Below are 14,427 nucleotides of genomic sequence, written 5' to 3' on the forward strand. Positions count from 1 at the left end.
CAAAAAATCAGAACAAAGAAAACACAACAAAAATTATAATTGTAGCCTGCTAAACAGCGATTTTAAACGTCTTCTACAATCCGCCTTATAGCAAGATTTTTACATCCCAATTGAATCCTTCCTCGATGTTGACTTCTTCAATCTAGATTTTTGACGGTCAAAGCGAAATATCCATGAATAAGAATGATTATATCTCTTTTGTGCTAGCTGGGTTTAACGTTCACCCAATGCTACATTGATATGCACATCAGAAACCGCATTCAACACAGGGCATGCCTACACCAACATTGGTAAATTTGTTTTTTACGCTGCTATTTTATGTTATACTTATGTGTTTTAAACTTTGTTGCAAGAAGTGAAGGGCATGCCCGGCATTTCTAACTACGGTATTAACATGTTATGACCAAGAGTCATCCTCTGACAGCATAAGACCTAAATATTTCACTGCTGAATTATTTTTTTACTTCAACTGGCCACTTAACAAATACTTATATCTGATTTTGTAACATTTTTGTAGTGAAGCTAATGTCTGCATAATTATTTATGTTTAGGGCCATGCTATCAGTGACACCATTTTTATACGCGCTTCAAGTCGGCCGCCAATACAAACAATGACTCATTAGATGCCCTTGCACACAGTACAGAATCATCCACAAAAATTGTATCCCGGTTCAATAATATCACACATATTGCTAATAAAAACCTTGCACTCGGCCGCGCAACGCTTGAAACAGCGAAGCTGTGTGATCGTAGCCCAGCATTTTCCAGAAGTGCGCGCGAACTTTTCATCTTATTACTCATGTAGACGATAATTTCTTTTCGCGCGTCTCGGACTTACGGCCGACACTGCGCGTTGCACAGCGCAGCTTGCAACACCGTTCCAGGAGACCCGCTCCGTGAAGGCGTCGCTCTCTCTCGCTCTCATAGCACTCAAAACCTCTTCACCTCGCAGAGCACGAGCGTACAAACGCGCCAGCTGTGGACGAATACGACGACGCTCGAACGCAATCATATGGTTAGCATCAATGCATGTTCTGGCAGCGTGGCCGTATAGCCTAGTGGTTCCGACGCTCGCTTTGGGACCGGAGGTACGCGGGCTCGAAGCCCACCTCGGCAAGAAAGTTTATTTTCTTTCTTGGCAGTTTCTTGATACGCACCACAAATTACGGCTGGCTTAAACAGCTTCGCTGTCAAAAAAAAAAAAGAAAACGAAGAAATTCGGCAGGCACATTTCAAACTGTTTACGTGTGGGTATGCGAAAGCGATATATTCCCTTTGGTGCAGTGTTGTACGGAACGGCGTTCCAGGAACTAGTTCCTTTTGGGAGGAACGGAGGAATGCCACCATTGCTTTAAGGGCCGGTGGAACTGTAACGGTAACTTGTTATTTTTACGAAGGAATGGCAGAGGGAACGGCGTTCCTTCTGTAAACCTTCCACGGCACTAAACAGGTGCACCGACGCACGCACGTAGGCAGCACATCATGCAGGGCGCAAAGAACTACCGCTTGTCTGTCACTTGACTACTGTGCATTTTCTTTCGCGAATTCTGCAGTATATTTTTTTATGACTAGGCTTCAAGATTGTCACGTGACGCTCCCTTCTGTAGTTTCTTTCCGCCATGGCGGCCTGTCGGACACTAACATCGATATGTAACTCTTGCCGAGTTCAAACAAGGGTCTTTACTAAATTGAGAATATATATAGGACATTTCTTTTTCTACTCATACTGCAATATTGAATCAGCATTAATTAAACGCCTAAGTGTTGTTCCTTTCGATGCGGTTTCTTTTGCAAACATTGAGGTATATCCTGCTGATACCCCTTGTACAATACATTGCACATTGCCTCCCACTTGTTTTCGAAATTCACTCGGAAGTGATTACGCAAAATATTCACTCTGGGTTTGAAGTACGATGCATGTGTAACTACTGTAAAGAAGTGGTTTACTCATATTCTTGTCATCCGCTTTCGAGAAATTTGACAATAAATTGGTCTAGATCTCTGTGTCGTCCCACACGGCCGAAAGACGTTGAGGCGTATTTCGAAGTCACCGAGATTTCATGAAAATACCGGACGCGGCAGCAATATGGCAATGTACTACACGTAGTTCCATCTTCATCTCAGCGTTTAAACAATGAAATGCAGTTTTTACCGCAGCTAACATGAGGAGATGATAGAGACAGTCATTTTTTTCACGTACACGGAGACGGAGCTTTTGGCATCTATCAGATACCGGCTCAGCCGGGTCTGGAGAACGTGCTCCATAAGCTTGCCCACGCAGGACGTAAGGGATATGGGACGGAGATTATCGGGTCGAAGTGGTTTGCCTGATTTGGCAATGAAAACTACCTTAGCGTCCTTTACTTGGGGTTGGGAGGGTGCCGCGCACCCAGCATTCATTGAAGTAGTCGGTTAGGGCTGTGATGGAGGGGGAATCGAGGTTGCGTAGTGCCTTGTTGTGCACTCCGTCGGGACCGGGAGCTGAGGACGTATTCAGGCGCTGAAGTTCTGCCCTAACTTTTGCCTCTCTGATGGTTTTGTCGAGGAGGTCGTTGGGGGAGCCTGTATAGTGGGTGGTCTCCGGGGGGATATGCGGGGAAGTGTAGACCACGAAGCGTCTGGAGGAGTTCCTGCGGGGAGGCTTCGGATGCGTCTATGAGCTTCGTCATGATCTGTGTCTGGTGTGTCTTGGACTGAGTCGAATCAATGAGATGGTGGAATAGGTTCCATGTCTGGGTCAGGCTCATGTTGTGCTCCAGCCTGTTACAGAGGGATCCCCAATTTTGGCGAGAGAGAGTCGCAGCATGCGTCTCAGTCTCCTTGTTGAGTTGGGTCAGCCGGCGTCTGAATGTTGTATTCCAGCGCTGGCGCTGCCACCTCCGCTCGAGTCCCGCCTTAGCTTTCCAGAGCTGCAGGAGATGGGAATCCATCGCGTCCGCAGGGCAGTCCTCTGGGAGGGGGCGAGTCACGGCGCGGACGTCGCACTAAAGCTGGTCGGACTAAGTAGCTATGTCTGAGATGGTGTGTAGAGTGCGGGCTGCTCGGAAAGTGCGTAACGAGTCCTACTTCGTGATGGCAGCACCACGAGCTGGTCTGCGTGCTGGGCCTGCTTGTAGGAGAATCTCAATAATGTAGGGATCACTACCCAGATTCTCCCGGGTGTTACACCACCTGCTAGAGGTAGGCGGTGGGTAAATGTCAGGTAGGGAGTCTACTGTGTGAGGTAGGGGGTCTACTACGTGTGAGGTAGGGGGTCTACTACTAATGTGAGGTAGGGGGTCTACTTGTTCACAGCCGGAGCAGCGGCGTTGCTTGGGAGACGGGCACACATCCGCGTGGTGGCCGAGTGCGCCGCGGTTAGGGCAGTGCTCGATATTCTTTTTGAGGAGGGAGCACCTATGGAGTACGGAGGAGAGGTAGATGTGCTTGGACACCCAGTCTTGTTCGAAAAGGATGATAATGGACTCCGTGGAGCCTATGCGTATAAAGTCGAGGATGGGAGGGTTCTGCTCGCGATTGAGACGATCCTGAATGTCTTCGTAAGAGTGGGCGAGAGGGACCCCGTGAACCCCACCGCGGGCGCAGTCTTACGGGGCCGCTTGGTAGGAGTAGTCGTAGGCAGTGCCTTTGATGAGTACGGACTTGACGGCGAGGTAGTGGTGTCGGCGTTGCGGGTCGGGAGTGTTGATGAGGACGACGTGTTGGAGGGTGTTGATGATTACGGTGCTTGGCTTGGCCTCTTGGTGACCGAGGCGGGCTGCTTGCAGAATGGCATCGCGAAGCGCAACGCTGTTCACGGTCTGAAGGTTGAGGCCGCCACGGGGACGGAGGATGATTTTATGATCGTCGATGGGTAGCTTGGGGTGGCGTAGGGCAGAGAGTTGGGGTGGCCAGTGCTGGTGCCTCGCCAGAGCTTGAGGCGTAGATGGCTGCATACATTTCTCGGCAGCGGCGAAATTCGGAGTAGTGGTGGGGTGGGAGTTGCGAGTCGAGCTAGGATGAGTTTATCCGGTCGTAGGGGACAAAGTTGGGTCTCCTCCGCGCCCCGGAGGCCCGGTTTCGATTCCCGCCCAGATCAAAATTTACCTATTTTTTATTTCAAAGGGATTAGTTTACTTTGTTTACATGAACCTGCCTGCTCAATTTGTCATCAATTCGAGCATTTTTTACGCGTTTTTACTCTTTGCTGTCGGCCATTTTTGGTAGCGTCATTCGGTCACGCCGCCGACTACAACTACGGGTTTTCGCGTAATGGGGCATATAATGCTTTCGCATTAAAAAAGTGGAAAGGAATCGGCCCCAACACGGAGCCTTGCGGCACACCAGACGTAGCAGCAACATCATCTGAGCAACTCCCATTCAAAACAACTCTTCGACTTATACCTGTGTCACACGGGTACATTTGGAAGGCCTTCCAGTCGACGGCCTTCGAAACGCCACAACTCTATCGACTCGAAGGAGTTGTCGCGCTGCTACACGGCACTTTTGAAAGGCCGTTGAGTGGTTCAGGCGTTTCTCGCAAAATTGTGTGGCGCTGCGGATCTTTATTTTCGTTTTCATGTAACCAAAAGTTAAAGAACATTAAAGCCACTTAAAAACGCTATAATTTATTTTATGTTGCGAAATGGCGGTGATATGACGGAATCCGGCAACACATGGAGTAGAGGGAGAGTTTACTAGACAACATGGAGGAAGGAATGAACACAAGCACGTCGCTGTTGTCGAGAGTATGTGCAGTTCGCACATATGAAGTGGCGAAAATAGTTTATTGAATAATTAATAACACTCATGTATATTATTTTTAGCGCATTTTGGTTGGATTTGTTCTTTCTAACCGTGAGTACGAGCACACTGTGAACGAGACGGCATGTTCGCGCTGTTTCCGCTTCCGTTGCTCAAAGGCCACCCAGATTTCAATAGAGTTGTAGGGTGCTCCGTTGGCTCGATAGACTATTGACTCGGCGGCCTTCGAAACCGCACGTGTAGCAGCTCGAACTTGACCTTTGAGTCGACTGACTATCGGTTGGAAGGCCTTCCAAACGCCCGTGTGACACGGGTATTACTTACTTAACAACACGGAGTTACCACCTGTATATTCATAAAAGTATTCACGTGTTCATAGAACCGCTAATCTTACCTGGTCAACCTATTACCGCTAATCTTACCTGGCATATCGACATTAGTAACACTGCGGATCGAACGTTGGGTTATTGGCTCCTGTACACTTATAATGGCACCATCCTCTCTCATGTTACTATAGAAAACACTAATAGGAACAAAATTTGAGTATACATCCAATGTGTGAAATTCCATTGTATTTATTACCTCATTAGAACTCAAATTTACTCCACTCGTTTTATATGTTCAACTTATGATCGAATAGCTACTCTAACCCCAAATAAAGCTAAAGTTGAATTTGTAACTCGTAAACTGATACAGTCGAACCCGGATATATGGAATCTCAAGGGGATCACAAGAAGTTCGTTATATAGGTAATTCGGTATATAAAATAATAGGCCCTCAGGTAAGCGGTGGCTTACCGGTTAGTGCATGTGAGAGCCGCTAACTTACTGCACGCAACAGGGGGGGGGGGGGGGGGGAAGCAAGCACACTTTATTTACCCGCAAAAAAAAATGCTGGTTGACTTTCAACTTCATTGACAAGTCCAAGCTGATTCTTTCTTTACACTTGTAGCGGCCATCGCTTGCGGAAAATAAACTCGTGAATAGGCACTCAACCCACACTACGACGCCTCCAAAATCGGATAGAAGGAATGTTGACGTCCGAGGTAGCATGAGGGCCAGCCGAACAGCCTGACGGGGCTCCACTGACTGCACTATCTCTTCTCCACCTCCAGGTGCCAGAATACCTCAAAGTGTACAAAGGAGTGCACTATGCGGTCTTCTGCGTGGCGCCGCGTTCGATATATCGAATGCGCTGGTGAACGAGCGTTCTTTATACGCGTGCACCAGCCCGATACATTTGCATGGAATATTCAAGGCGATTTTACAGCTGTTCGATATACAGAATAATTCGTTATATGTTGGCTAGATATATCCGCGTACGACTGCATCTCCGTCACCATACATATGGCATCGTATTGATCAGCTGTACAAAATACGTATCAGATTTAGTCACATTAACTTCCTTCAGCTCTTTCTGGCCTCACACAGCCCTTGAATGGTATCGCCTCCCCAAAGAAATCATAAAGAGTACAAATAAAAGCAAGTTTCATGCAACATCAACTACCGTACGTTGTGTAATCTGAATTTGTTAATTACTTACTATGTTCCTTTTAAATTCCTTGTAAGGTCAGGTAATATGGTATAATTGTAAAGCTGCCTTCGTCGTGCGCACTGAACTTTTTTCCACGTACCACCAGCTAAAATTATATGATTAGAAACTTACTTTTTAATCATTGCATTATTTGTTTAGCCTGCTCAACCCACTTCCTTCCGTAATGCCTTCGAGTGCTGACGGCGCAAATAAATAAATTATTAAACTGTAAAAAATATTTCTTGGATGAGAGGTGGTCACCTCCGGCAATGTTTCATCATCATCATCATCAGACTATATTTATGTCCATGGCAGGACGAAGGCCTCGCCTAGCGATCTCCAATGACCCCTATCCGGCGATGTATAAAATATGCGCATTATTTAAAGCTACATAGTTTAACACTACGTAGCTAAACTCAGTTATTCTTCTGAAATAACTAGTCAGTTGTTCCTCTTAGCCGCTTATTTTGTCTGTGCATGAAAGTCTCTCGTTTTATTTGCTCAAATGACAACCTAATTAACAAGCTTCTGAAACTTATATCGCATTGGTAAATAAGTTGCTATGTGTTTTTGGACTGACGCGCTAAAATAAAAAAAAAAAGAAAACGTACATGGCTTTATAAATGCAGTGAATGAAATTGCTGCGAAAAGACATAGCCTTGTAATACATTTGAGCTTTTCATTACATGCCTATACATCAGGAAGTTTATGCAACCAAATGATTGTGTATTATTACATTCTCAAATTCCTACGGCATTTCCCCTATTTGGAGAAGCCAGTTTAACTTTTAAATGATTCACAATTCGACTTTGTGATGTTTCGACCATATATCTGATAGATAGAAATGTGCATGACCAATAGGAACATATGTTGGAGGCAAAAATTCTTAGCAAATTTTGCAAAATAATCTGTGTTTACCAACTGAACAGCATATTTCTACCCTGGAACAGATAGGAAATTGAAATGAATCACATGCATAAAAGTTTGCAGTGCGAGTATTATGAAGTACAGTTTCAGTTTTATTTCTTTCAATTTATGATATAGGATAGTAGATGTGATGACTTCAATTTCCTGTTTTATGTTTAGGCTACTGACACTGCACAAACTATATTTTTTGTCATAACACGGAATACAGGCCCAGAGTGCGGCTCATAAACACATCGGGATAATGAGGTGTAATTTGTGGATACATTTCTCGCTATGGGTAATATAGGAGCCCCTTTCTCGCAAATATGTCTTGGTTGAGAGCGCGTGTGCTGAAAGTAGACTGATTGTCCGCGCTTTCCGTGCAGCTACCGAAGCGACTGTGACAGCCTTTCGCTGTTTAAAGGTTTAAGCCTTTCGATGCCAAGCGCCTGAAATATACACAAACAACGCGCTTGTCCAGAACCAGAAAGGTAGCAAGCATCATGCGAAGGGAGGGATTACCCTTGTACGGGTTAGTTGCATCCTTGAGCAAAAAAGAAAAACCAGGGAGTGACAAGTCATTTTTAACGACGGGCTGTCGCTCTTATCGTTATCACAAATGACGACTTGCGGCAACGTACTGCGCTTTGTCGGCAAGCTGTTATGGTTCATTCTTTAGAAAGGGTATTTATTTTTTTCCGCAACGTAACTTACGTCATCGGGGCAGATTTTAAAACATAAAGGTCTTGGGTCAGGCGGTGGTACCTAGGTGACATGAACGCCCGAGAAAAATGGACTTGTACAGTCACTTTCTTTTGGAAGCGCTGATAACGTTGTAATTTTAACCACAATAGCACTTCGTACATGTCATTTTTCCTAACAGCTTAACAGAAGGCTAATCAGTCCTCATATTAATAAACTTATAACTTTTTACCAGAGACACTCTCAGATGGCTTCAATATATTTACAATAAAGGGCTCCATAATTTCCACCATGGCTTTACGTAGGTACGTTGGCGCACTTCATGTAATAATCCCAGTCAGCCTACTCACATATAGCGCATTACTAATCACATCTACCATGGCCTCGGCTACATCCCAAGAAGCAATTTCCTACCTATTTTGATTACTTAAGACTCGGTAGGCTTAAGACAGGCCAAAATTCGAATAGGAATGCCTAGTATGGAATTAGTATGGAACCTACAGTGATCTAGAACGTATGCATTACACTCGAGTCTGTCCAGAATTAGACAGTAACATTCATTTACTCTGACTATTCATCTATCATCAGTGTTAAAAACTAAACGCATGCTGTGCCGATCTTTCCCCCCACCTCACCCCAAATTCAGCTGGGCGCAGGCTACCACCCTGCGTCTGCTGCAAACAAATACGTACCCTTCACTCGCCCGCCTCCACCTTATATTCCCTGAAGTCTACAGCACACCCAACTGCCGGTGCTGTGGCACTCACCCGGCTACGCTTCCGCATGTGCTGTGGGAGTGCCCAGCACGGTACACATACATTAACACCACGACCCCCTCGTCGAGGTTGCGTGAGGCTCTGCGGAGCTCCGCCCTCGACGACCAAACCTGGGCGACCCAGCACGCCCGTGAGGCGGCGGCGAGGCAAGCCCTCGACGTCCCCTCATGGGAAGCTTAGGCCCGGCCATCATAAAGTGCTGGCTCTACAATAAATGTTTATTCCTCCTTCTGAGCTTCTATCGCTAGGTTTGCGTCGTGAAGTCGCCTGAGCTTGCACAAGTTCTACAATTCTACGCTCCAATATCCCATCACCAAGAGCTCGGCGCTTGTCATCACGAATAAGCTAAAAAGCAACCTCGCCTTCAGAACGTATAGTCAGCGTCACAAGCTTTCGTACCCCGGAAGGTGAAAAAACATTTATATTTCTACGCCTTAGTCACGCATCGTAGTATTCGGATTTACAGCGTATACTGGTCTAGAGTAAACAAAACAAAGTTTTGCATAGTTTTACTGGCTGCGGGGTAGCTGCGTTGAAAATGAACTTATTCGCAGAACCTCGGCCGCGTAAATTTTTGGCGGCGACTGTGCGATTGAACACCTGCATCTTCTTTATTCTGCACACAATTTTTTTTAATGAATGGCCTTCCAGCCAACGTCATGCAGTGCTTACACCTGGTTAATTTTCAGGACAACAGACTCAGACACGACTTATTAAGTAGAAGAACTGAACTATTATGTAGCACGTCATTATTATCACCAATCAGGTGTAATAAATATGTAAACTAATAAAGGATAATAACATTGCCTATGAAATTTTACTAAAATCTCAGGACTACTTCAAAACTTCGCCTGTTCGTCTTGTGTACGTCCCTATACTTTCTAGCAAACTGAAAGGGAGAAATTCAAGGGTGAAATTGACATCTCTTGTGGCACCATGGCAGAAATAGAAGGTGTAGCTTAGTGGGCCCATATGAAAGTATCAGCTGCGATTGTGCTACTCACGCACAAGGAACGACACTTTTGTATTTTTTTTTTACAGGCAGTAAAGTGATAAATGGTGTCCGTGGACGCTGGAGTGATCATGACAATACCACCGTACCGATACGGGTGATAAACGATTCTAATAAGGGAACATTTCTGCAAGCCTCACGGTCCTTTCTCATGTTTCTTCAATTGTCCAAACACGTTAAATTTAGCGTAGGAGAAAATTCTTACAGAATTACTGAAGAATTGTACCAGTAATTATATCGTGGTGCTGCGATCTGATTCAGCAATACAGTTAGTTAAGAACAGAACAGCAGAATGCCATAGTAACTTTGGTGATTCTAGCCGAAAAAAAAATGTCTTCTTGCAACGGTTTGTGGGCATAACTCAAAAAGTGTGTGGTCTGTAATTGGAATAGTTCTCTATGTTTACACGACAAACTACATTAACACGCCTCGGTGTCTTTTCGCATTATTTCCAATACTCCTCTGCGTACGTCGTGGTAAAAGGATATGAAGACCTTTAGTATTTCGGGAATTTCGTGAAGGTATATGGGAATGGTTCAAATGATAAGACACGTGCGCTGCATATTGAGGATAGAATGTTTATGTTTCGAGGTATTGGTTTGTACTAAGCAAAAACGCTTGTGAAATAATTTGGACAGCCTTCATTTGCACCGAAGATCCGGTACGCAAAAATTCTGCTTTGATATATGCAAATATACTCAGTCAAATAGCTTCTGTATTCCTTTGTAAGAATACTACGTCTGGGGCTGCAGCCAAGTTTTCTACTTCTGAGCCTTTTAATTGCACTCACGGGAAGCTATTTATTTTTGTGGTACGTTTCAGGCTGAACAAAAGTCGCACAAAGAGGCCTTTCCGTGACATAGCTGAATAGGCAAAAATATTTCTTAGTAATGTCTTCATAAATGTTTGCCTTAAGAAAGAAATCAGCTTTGAAAACACAAAGTTGGGTTTATTGTCTAAAATACATTACACCTAAAGTGCAAAAGAAGTTTGGAAGCACGTTCGCATGTTCACGAAACCAGCCAGCTATTTTTTTAGGAAGAGTACAGTAGAAATAAACTAAACAAGAACCGCAACTAAATGACCTGCGTTTCGGAATATGCCATCTGGCGGGAAACGGCCAAACTGAGCAGCGACAAAGTGATAAAAAAAAATGGCGGCGCCGCTGGCTTTGAACCTGCGAACTGCCAATCGTGGTATCAGCGATCCTAATCGGTGGTCGCGCAGAACGCTCGGCTATCGGTTTGAGTGCTGCCGGAGGCAAAAACTAGGTTTATATGCGTACCACAATAAATTCTGTGACCTTGTTATGAAAACTGCGATTTTGGAACGACTTTTTTGCCATTTCAAGAGTTGCTGCTGCAACTAGCTGAAAGCCAAGTCATTGAAGTTGATAAATCCCCAATAATACGTCGATCGATGCAATAGGCTCATCGCAAATTGCTTTTTACTGGCCAAAATAGCCTCCAAAATTTGGCCTTTTCCATAGACTCCCATACTTCGAACTTCGCCCGCGATTTGGAACGGGTTTTCTGTCGTAAGTAATGGTACCGCTTGCATGAGATGTCGGGCTAAGCTCCTAGAGCCTATTTGCACGGTAATATTTTGAAAGATGACTTCTATGATTAGTTATTTGGGAAAAACGACACTCTTCCATAGAAAATGCGCATGTTTTCAGAGGCGGCCGCTAGAGGCGCTGTTCGGCGATGTCCCAGATTCCTGGTATTGTTTAGTCCCTTCTTTTTCGATCACACACTGATTGGACAGCTTTGCGTGGACGAAATCCTTGAAGAAGTGATGGATGAGTTTCTCAGCGAAGGCCCGCTGTCACGTCTTCCACTTCTGTGGTACAAAGCAGAAACCGAGCAGGAAACTGTCTGGATGCGACTTATCACGGGCAATGGATTGGAAGGCACAGGCCTGTAAACTGGCCGGCTAGGTCACAAGTGCTCTGTCCACTCGATTTTTAACAACGGAGCTGTTAGTCGACCGTTCGCCGTCTGTCCGGCGTCACGCAGGTCACGTGAGCAGGAAAGGATGAGAGCCGCGCCAGTGGAGGGCCGGAGAAGAGACCAGCAGAGGAGGAGAGGGGCGCTTGGGGAGGAAGTGACCAATCAGAAGCCGCGCTGCGCGCGAAGAGGAGACGGCGATAAACGATGGTGTTTCCGTGCGGCGCGCCTTTTCGGATAACGCGCAACGCCTAGAGCTGCTGCCGACGCCGTCCGCGTTTTGCCGCGTTCACGCCGAACCCGCACGATATCCATGACTGCAGCCGATGCCTCTGGTGGCCGCTCGGCAGGTTTTGACCAGAGAACTGGACACTCATCGAGAAGCGTCGGAAGTCGCTGCCTCTTCTTGCCTCGCAACGTTTCACTATTAGTTGCGGTTGTAGATCCAAGTTTATTTGTGTTTAAGCATTTGAATCACGTGCAACATATGCACATCTAACACTCCTAGCACTCAGTGTAACTAACACAGCTTCGCTGTTAGACCATCATCAGGGTGTGGAAGAGGCGATGATATTTTTTCCTTGGGGTTATGTGACAGACCGTGTTTACTTCGTCGAGGCAACTACGTCTGATGAGCTCAAGGCAAGGATAACGGATGTCTGCGCAGAATTGCAGCGTCGATGATCAACGAACAACTGAAGTTCTGATAAAGTGGTTTCAGTACTGCGTAGCTGCAGAAAGGCTCCTATTCGAACACGTCCTCTAGGCAGCAGCAGGTGTTCAACGGCGCTTACGAATGTGCAGATAAGGGCAAACTGAAAGTCGCATCACTTAGATATGCATTTTCAGTCGATAAGTCATCAATAGGCACCATTTTCAAGATCAGTAGGGTCTCTGGTAGATAATACGGTTTTCTCAGAGATTTGCCGCTGTACGACCCACGTCGGCCATTTGTACGCTAGCACCACCCTCTCTTTATCGTCTTTCGAAGCGCTTCCGTGACTAGTTTCCTTGACACAGGAATGCCACTATGACACAGAAATGCCATGATGAGGTGGCGCCAGATGACTATGACTGATCTGGTTGGCGGTTTTTGATTGATGATTTTGAGCATATTTTCATGAATTACGCCCCTAGCGAAGACGCGGCAGGCCTGTTTGGCGTCGGTCACAATGACCTCAACCTCTATTTCGGAGAGCGCGAGAGCTATGCGGCTTCCTTGGCTTGGAGGGGATTGTTTCTACAGAGTGAATTGCTGCCCTGATGTTGCTTTAGTAGTCGCACTGTATCGCGCCCAGAGTCTAACTACACCACTACGGAGAAAGAGTGCCTCGCAGACGTATGGGCTCTTGCAAAGTTTCGGCCTTACCTTAAAGGTCGCCCATTGAAGGTTCTGACAGATCACCACTCTTTGTGCTGGCTGGCAAACTTAAGGAATCCTTCTCGACGACTGGCACGGTGGAGCCTACGCCTGCAGGAATACGATGTGACCATCTCATACCAGTCCGGGCGCACACACGAAGAGGCCGACGAGTTGTCGCGCGCGCCTGCATAATCTCCTGATCAAGACATTGAGGACAACAGCGCTTTACTTGGGGCTGTAAGCGTGACAGATTTCTCCCAACAGCAGCGCGCACATGAGGAATTACGGCCTATTATCGAACATCTGGAAGGCCGCAACGCCACTCTGCCCCGACCAATGGCTCGCGGACTGTCGTCCTTTTGCTTACGACAGGGTTTATTGTATAAGCACTCTGCTGGGGGCACCGAGTCAGAACGAAACTACCGTTCGCTGCAACAACTTCAGACGAAATCGCGGTCGTTATTTATGCGATCATGGATGGCCACTACGCAGCTCTTTAGGCACGCGGCCGACGTGCGTATTGAGTCAAAACGAAAGTAAACGAAACCGCTGAAAGAAACCGCAGCAGCTATCTACGCGATGATGGGTGGCGACAATGAAATGCCGCGGTCAACGCAATAAAGGCACAAATTGGCACGAAGCGTTCCGTCGTTGCTGTCATTCACGTACGATTTCCGCTGCTGACTATCCCCATGCGGACTCCGCTGCTTCGTTTCGGTTGTGCGGTTGCGCCGCTTCTGCTCTTCTGCGTCGAACATTTCAGGCTCTTTAATGCAAAAACATATAGCCTTCAAAATTTATGGTTGAAGTATGGCAGCCATGACGTCAAGCCTAGCCTCCGAGATGTGTACCGACCGTCCGTGGCTTTTGGCTGCCTATTCGGAAACGCCGAATAACTCAAAATATCGAACACCTGAATTCGAATCAAAGCGACAACTAATATAGAATTATTCGATCGAATATTCGACAATACCGTATATTCGCCCATCCCTACAGCTATTTTCCCTGATAGAGGCACAAATTCCCTGAGTTTTCCATGAGTTTTTCCAGAATATTCAAAATCCCTGTGAATTCCCTGTTTTCCCGGTTTTCGCGGTTGGTAGACACCCTGCAAACCTACCTTTTGGTCGTGCCACCAGAACTTCGTGAAGAAATTCTGTTCGCCTCTCATGACGAACCTCCGTCTGGCCACCTAGGCTACACCACAACCCTTCCTAGAGTGCGCAAACCGTACTATTGGCCGAAACTCGCCACTTGTGTTAAACGGTATGTTCAAGCCTGTCGTGAGTGCTAACGCCGGGAGATGCCAGCTGTGAAGCTTGCGGGAGTAATGAAACCCATTGACCCCCCTCGAAGACCGTTTGACGAAGTTGGCATGGATCTCTTGGGTCCGTTTGTTCGGTCATCTTCGATAAACAAGTGGATAATTATTCAACGCACTAT

General features: G+C 46.2%; 1 protein-coding gene across 2 annotated transcripts in view; it reads left to right on the forward strand.

The window, feature by feature from the left end:
- LOC119454402 (uncharacterized) overlaps positions 1-14,427 on the forward strand; it is a 76,765-nt gene that overhangs the window by 2,416 nt on the left and 59,922 nt on the right. The gene's annotated exons all lie outside the window — the stretch shown is intronic.

Source organism: Dermacentor silvarum, chromosome 5 (assembly GCF_013339745.2).
Source record: "Dermacentor silvarum isolate Dsil-2018 chromosome 5, BIME_Dsil_1.4, whole genome shotgun sequence".
Taxonomy (NCBI): Eukaryota; Metazoa; Arthropoda; class Arachnida; order Ixodida; family Ixodidae; genus Dermacentor; species Dermacentor silvarum.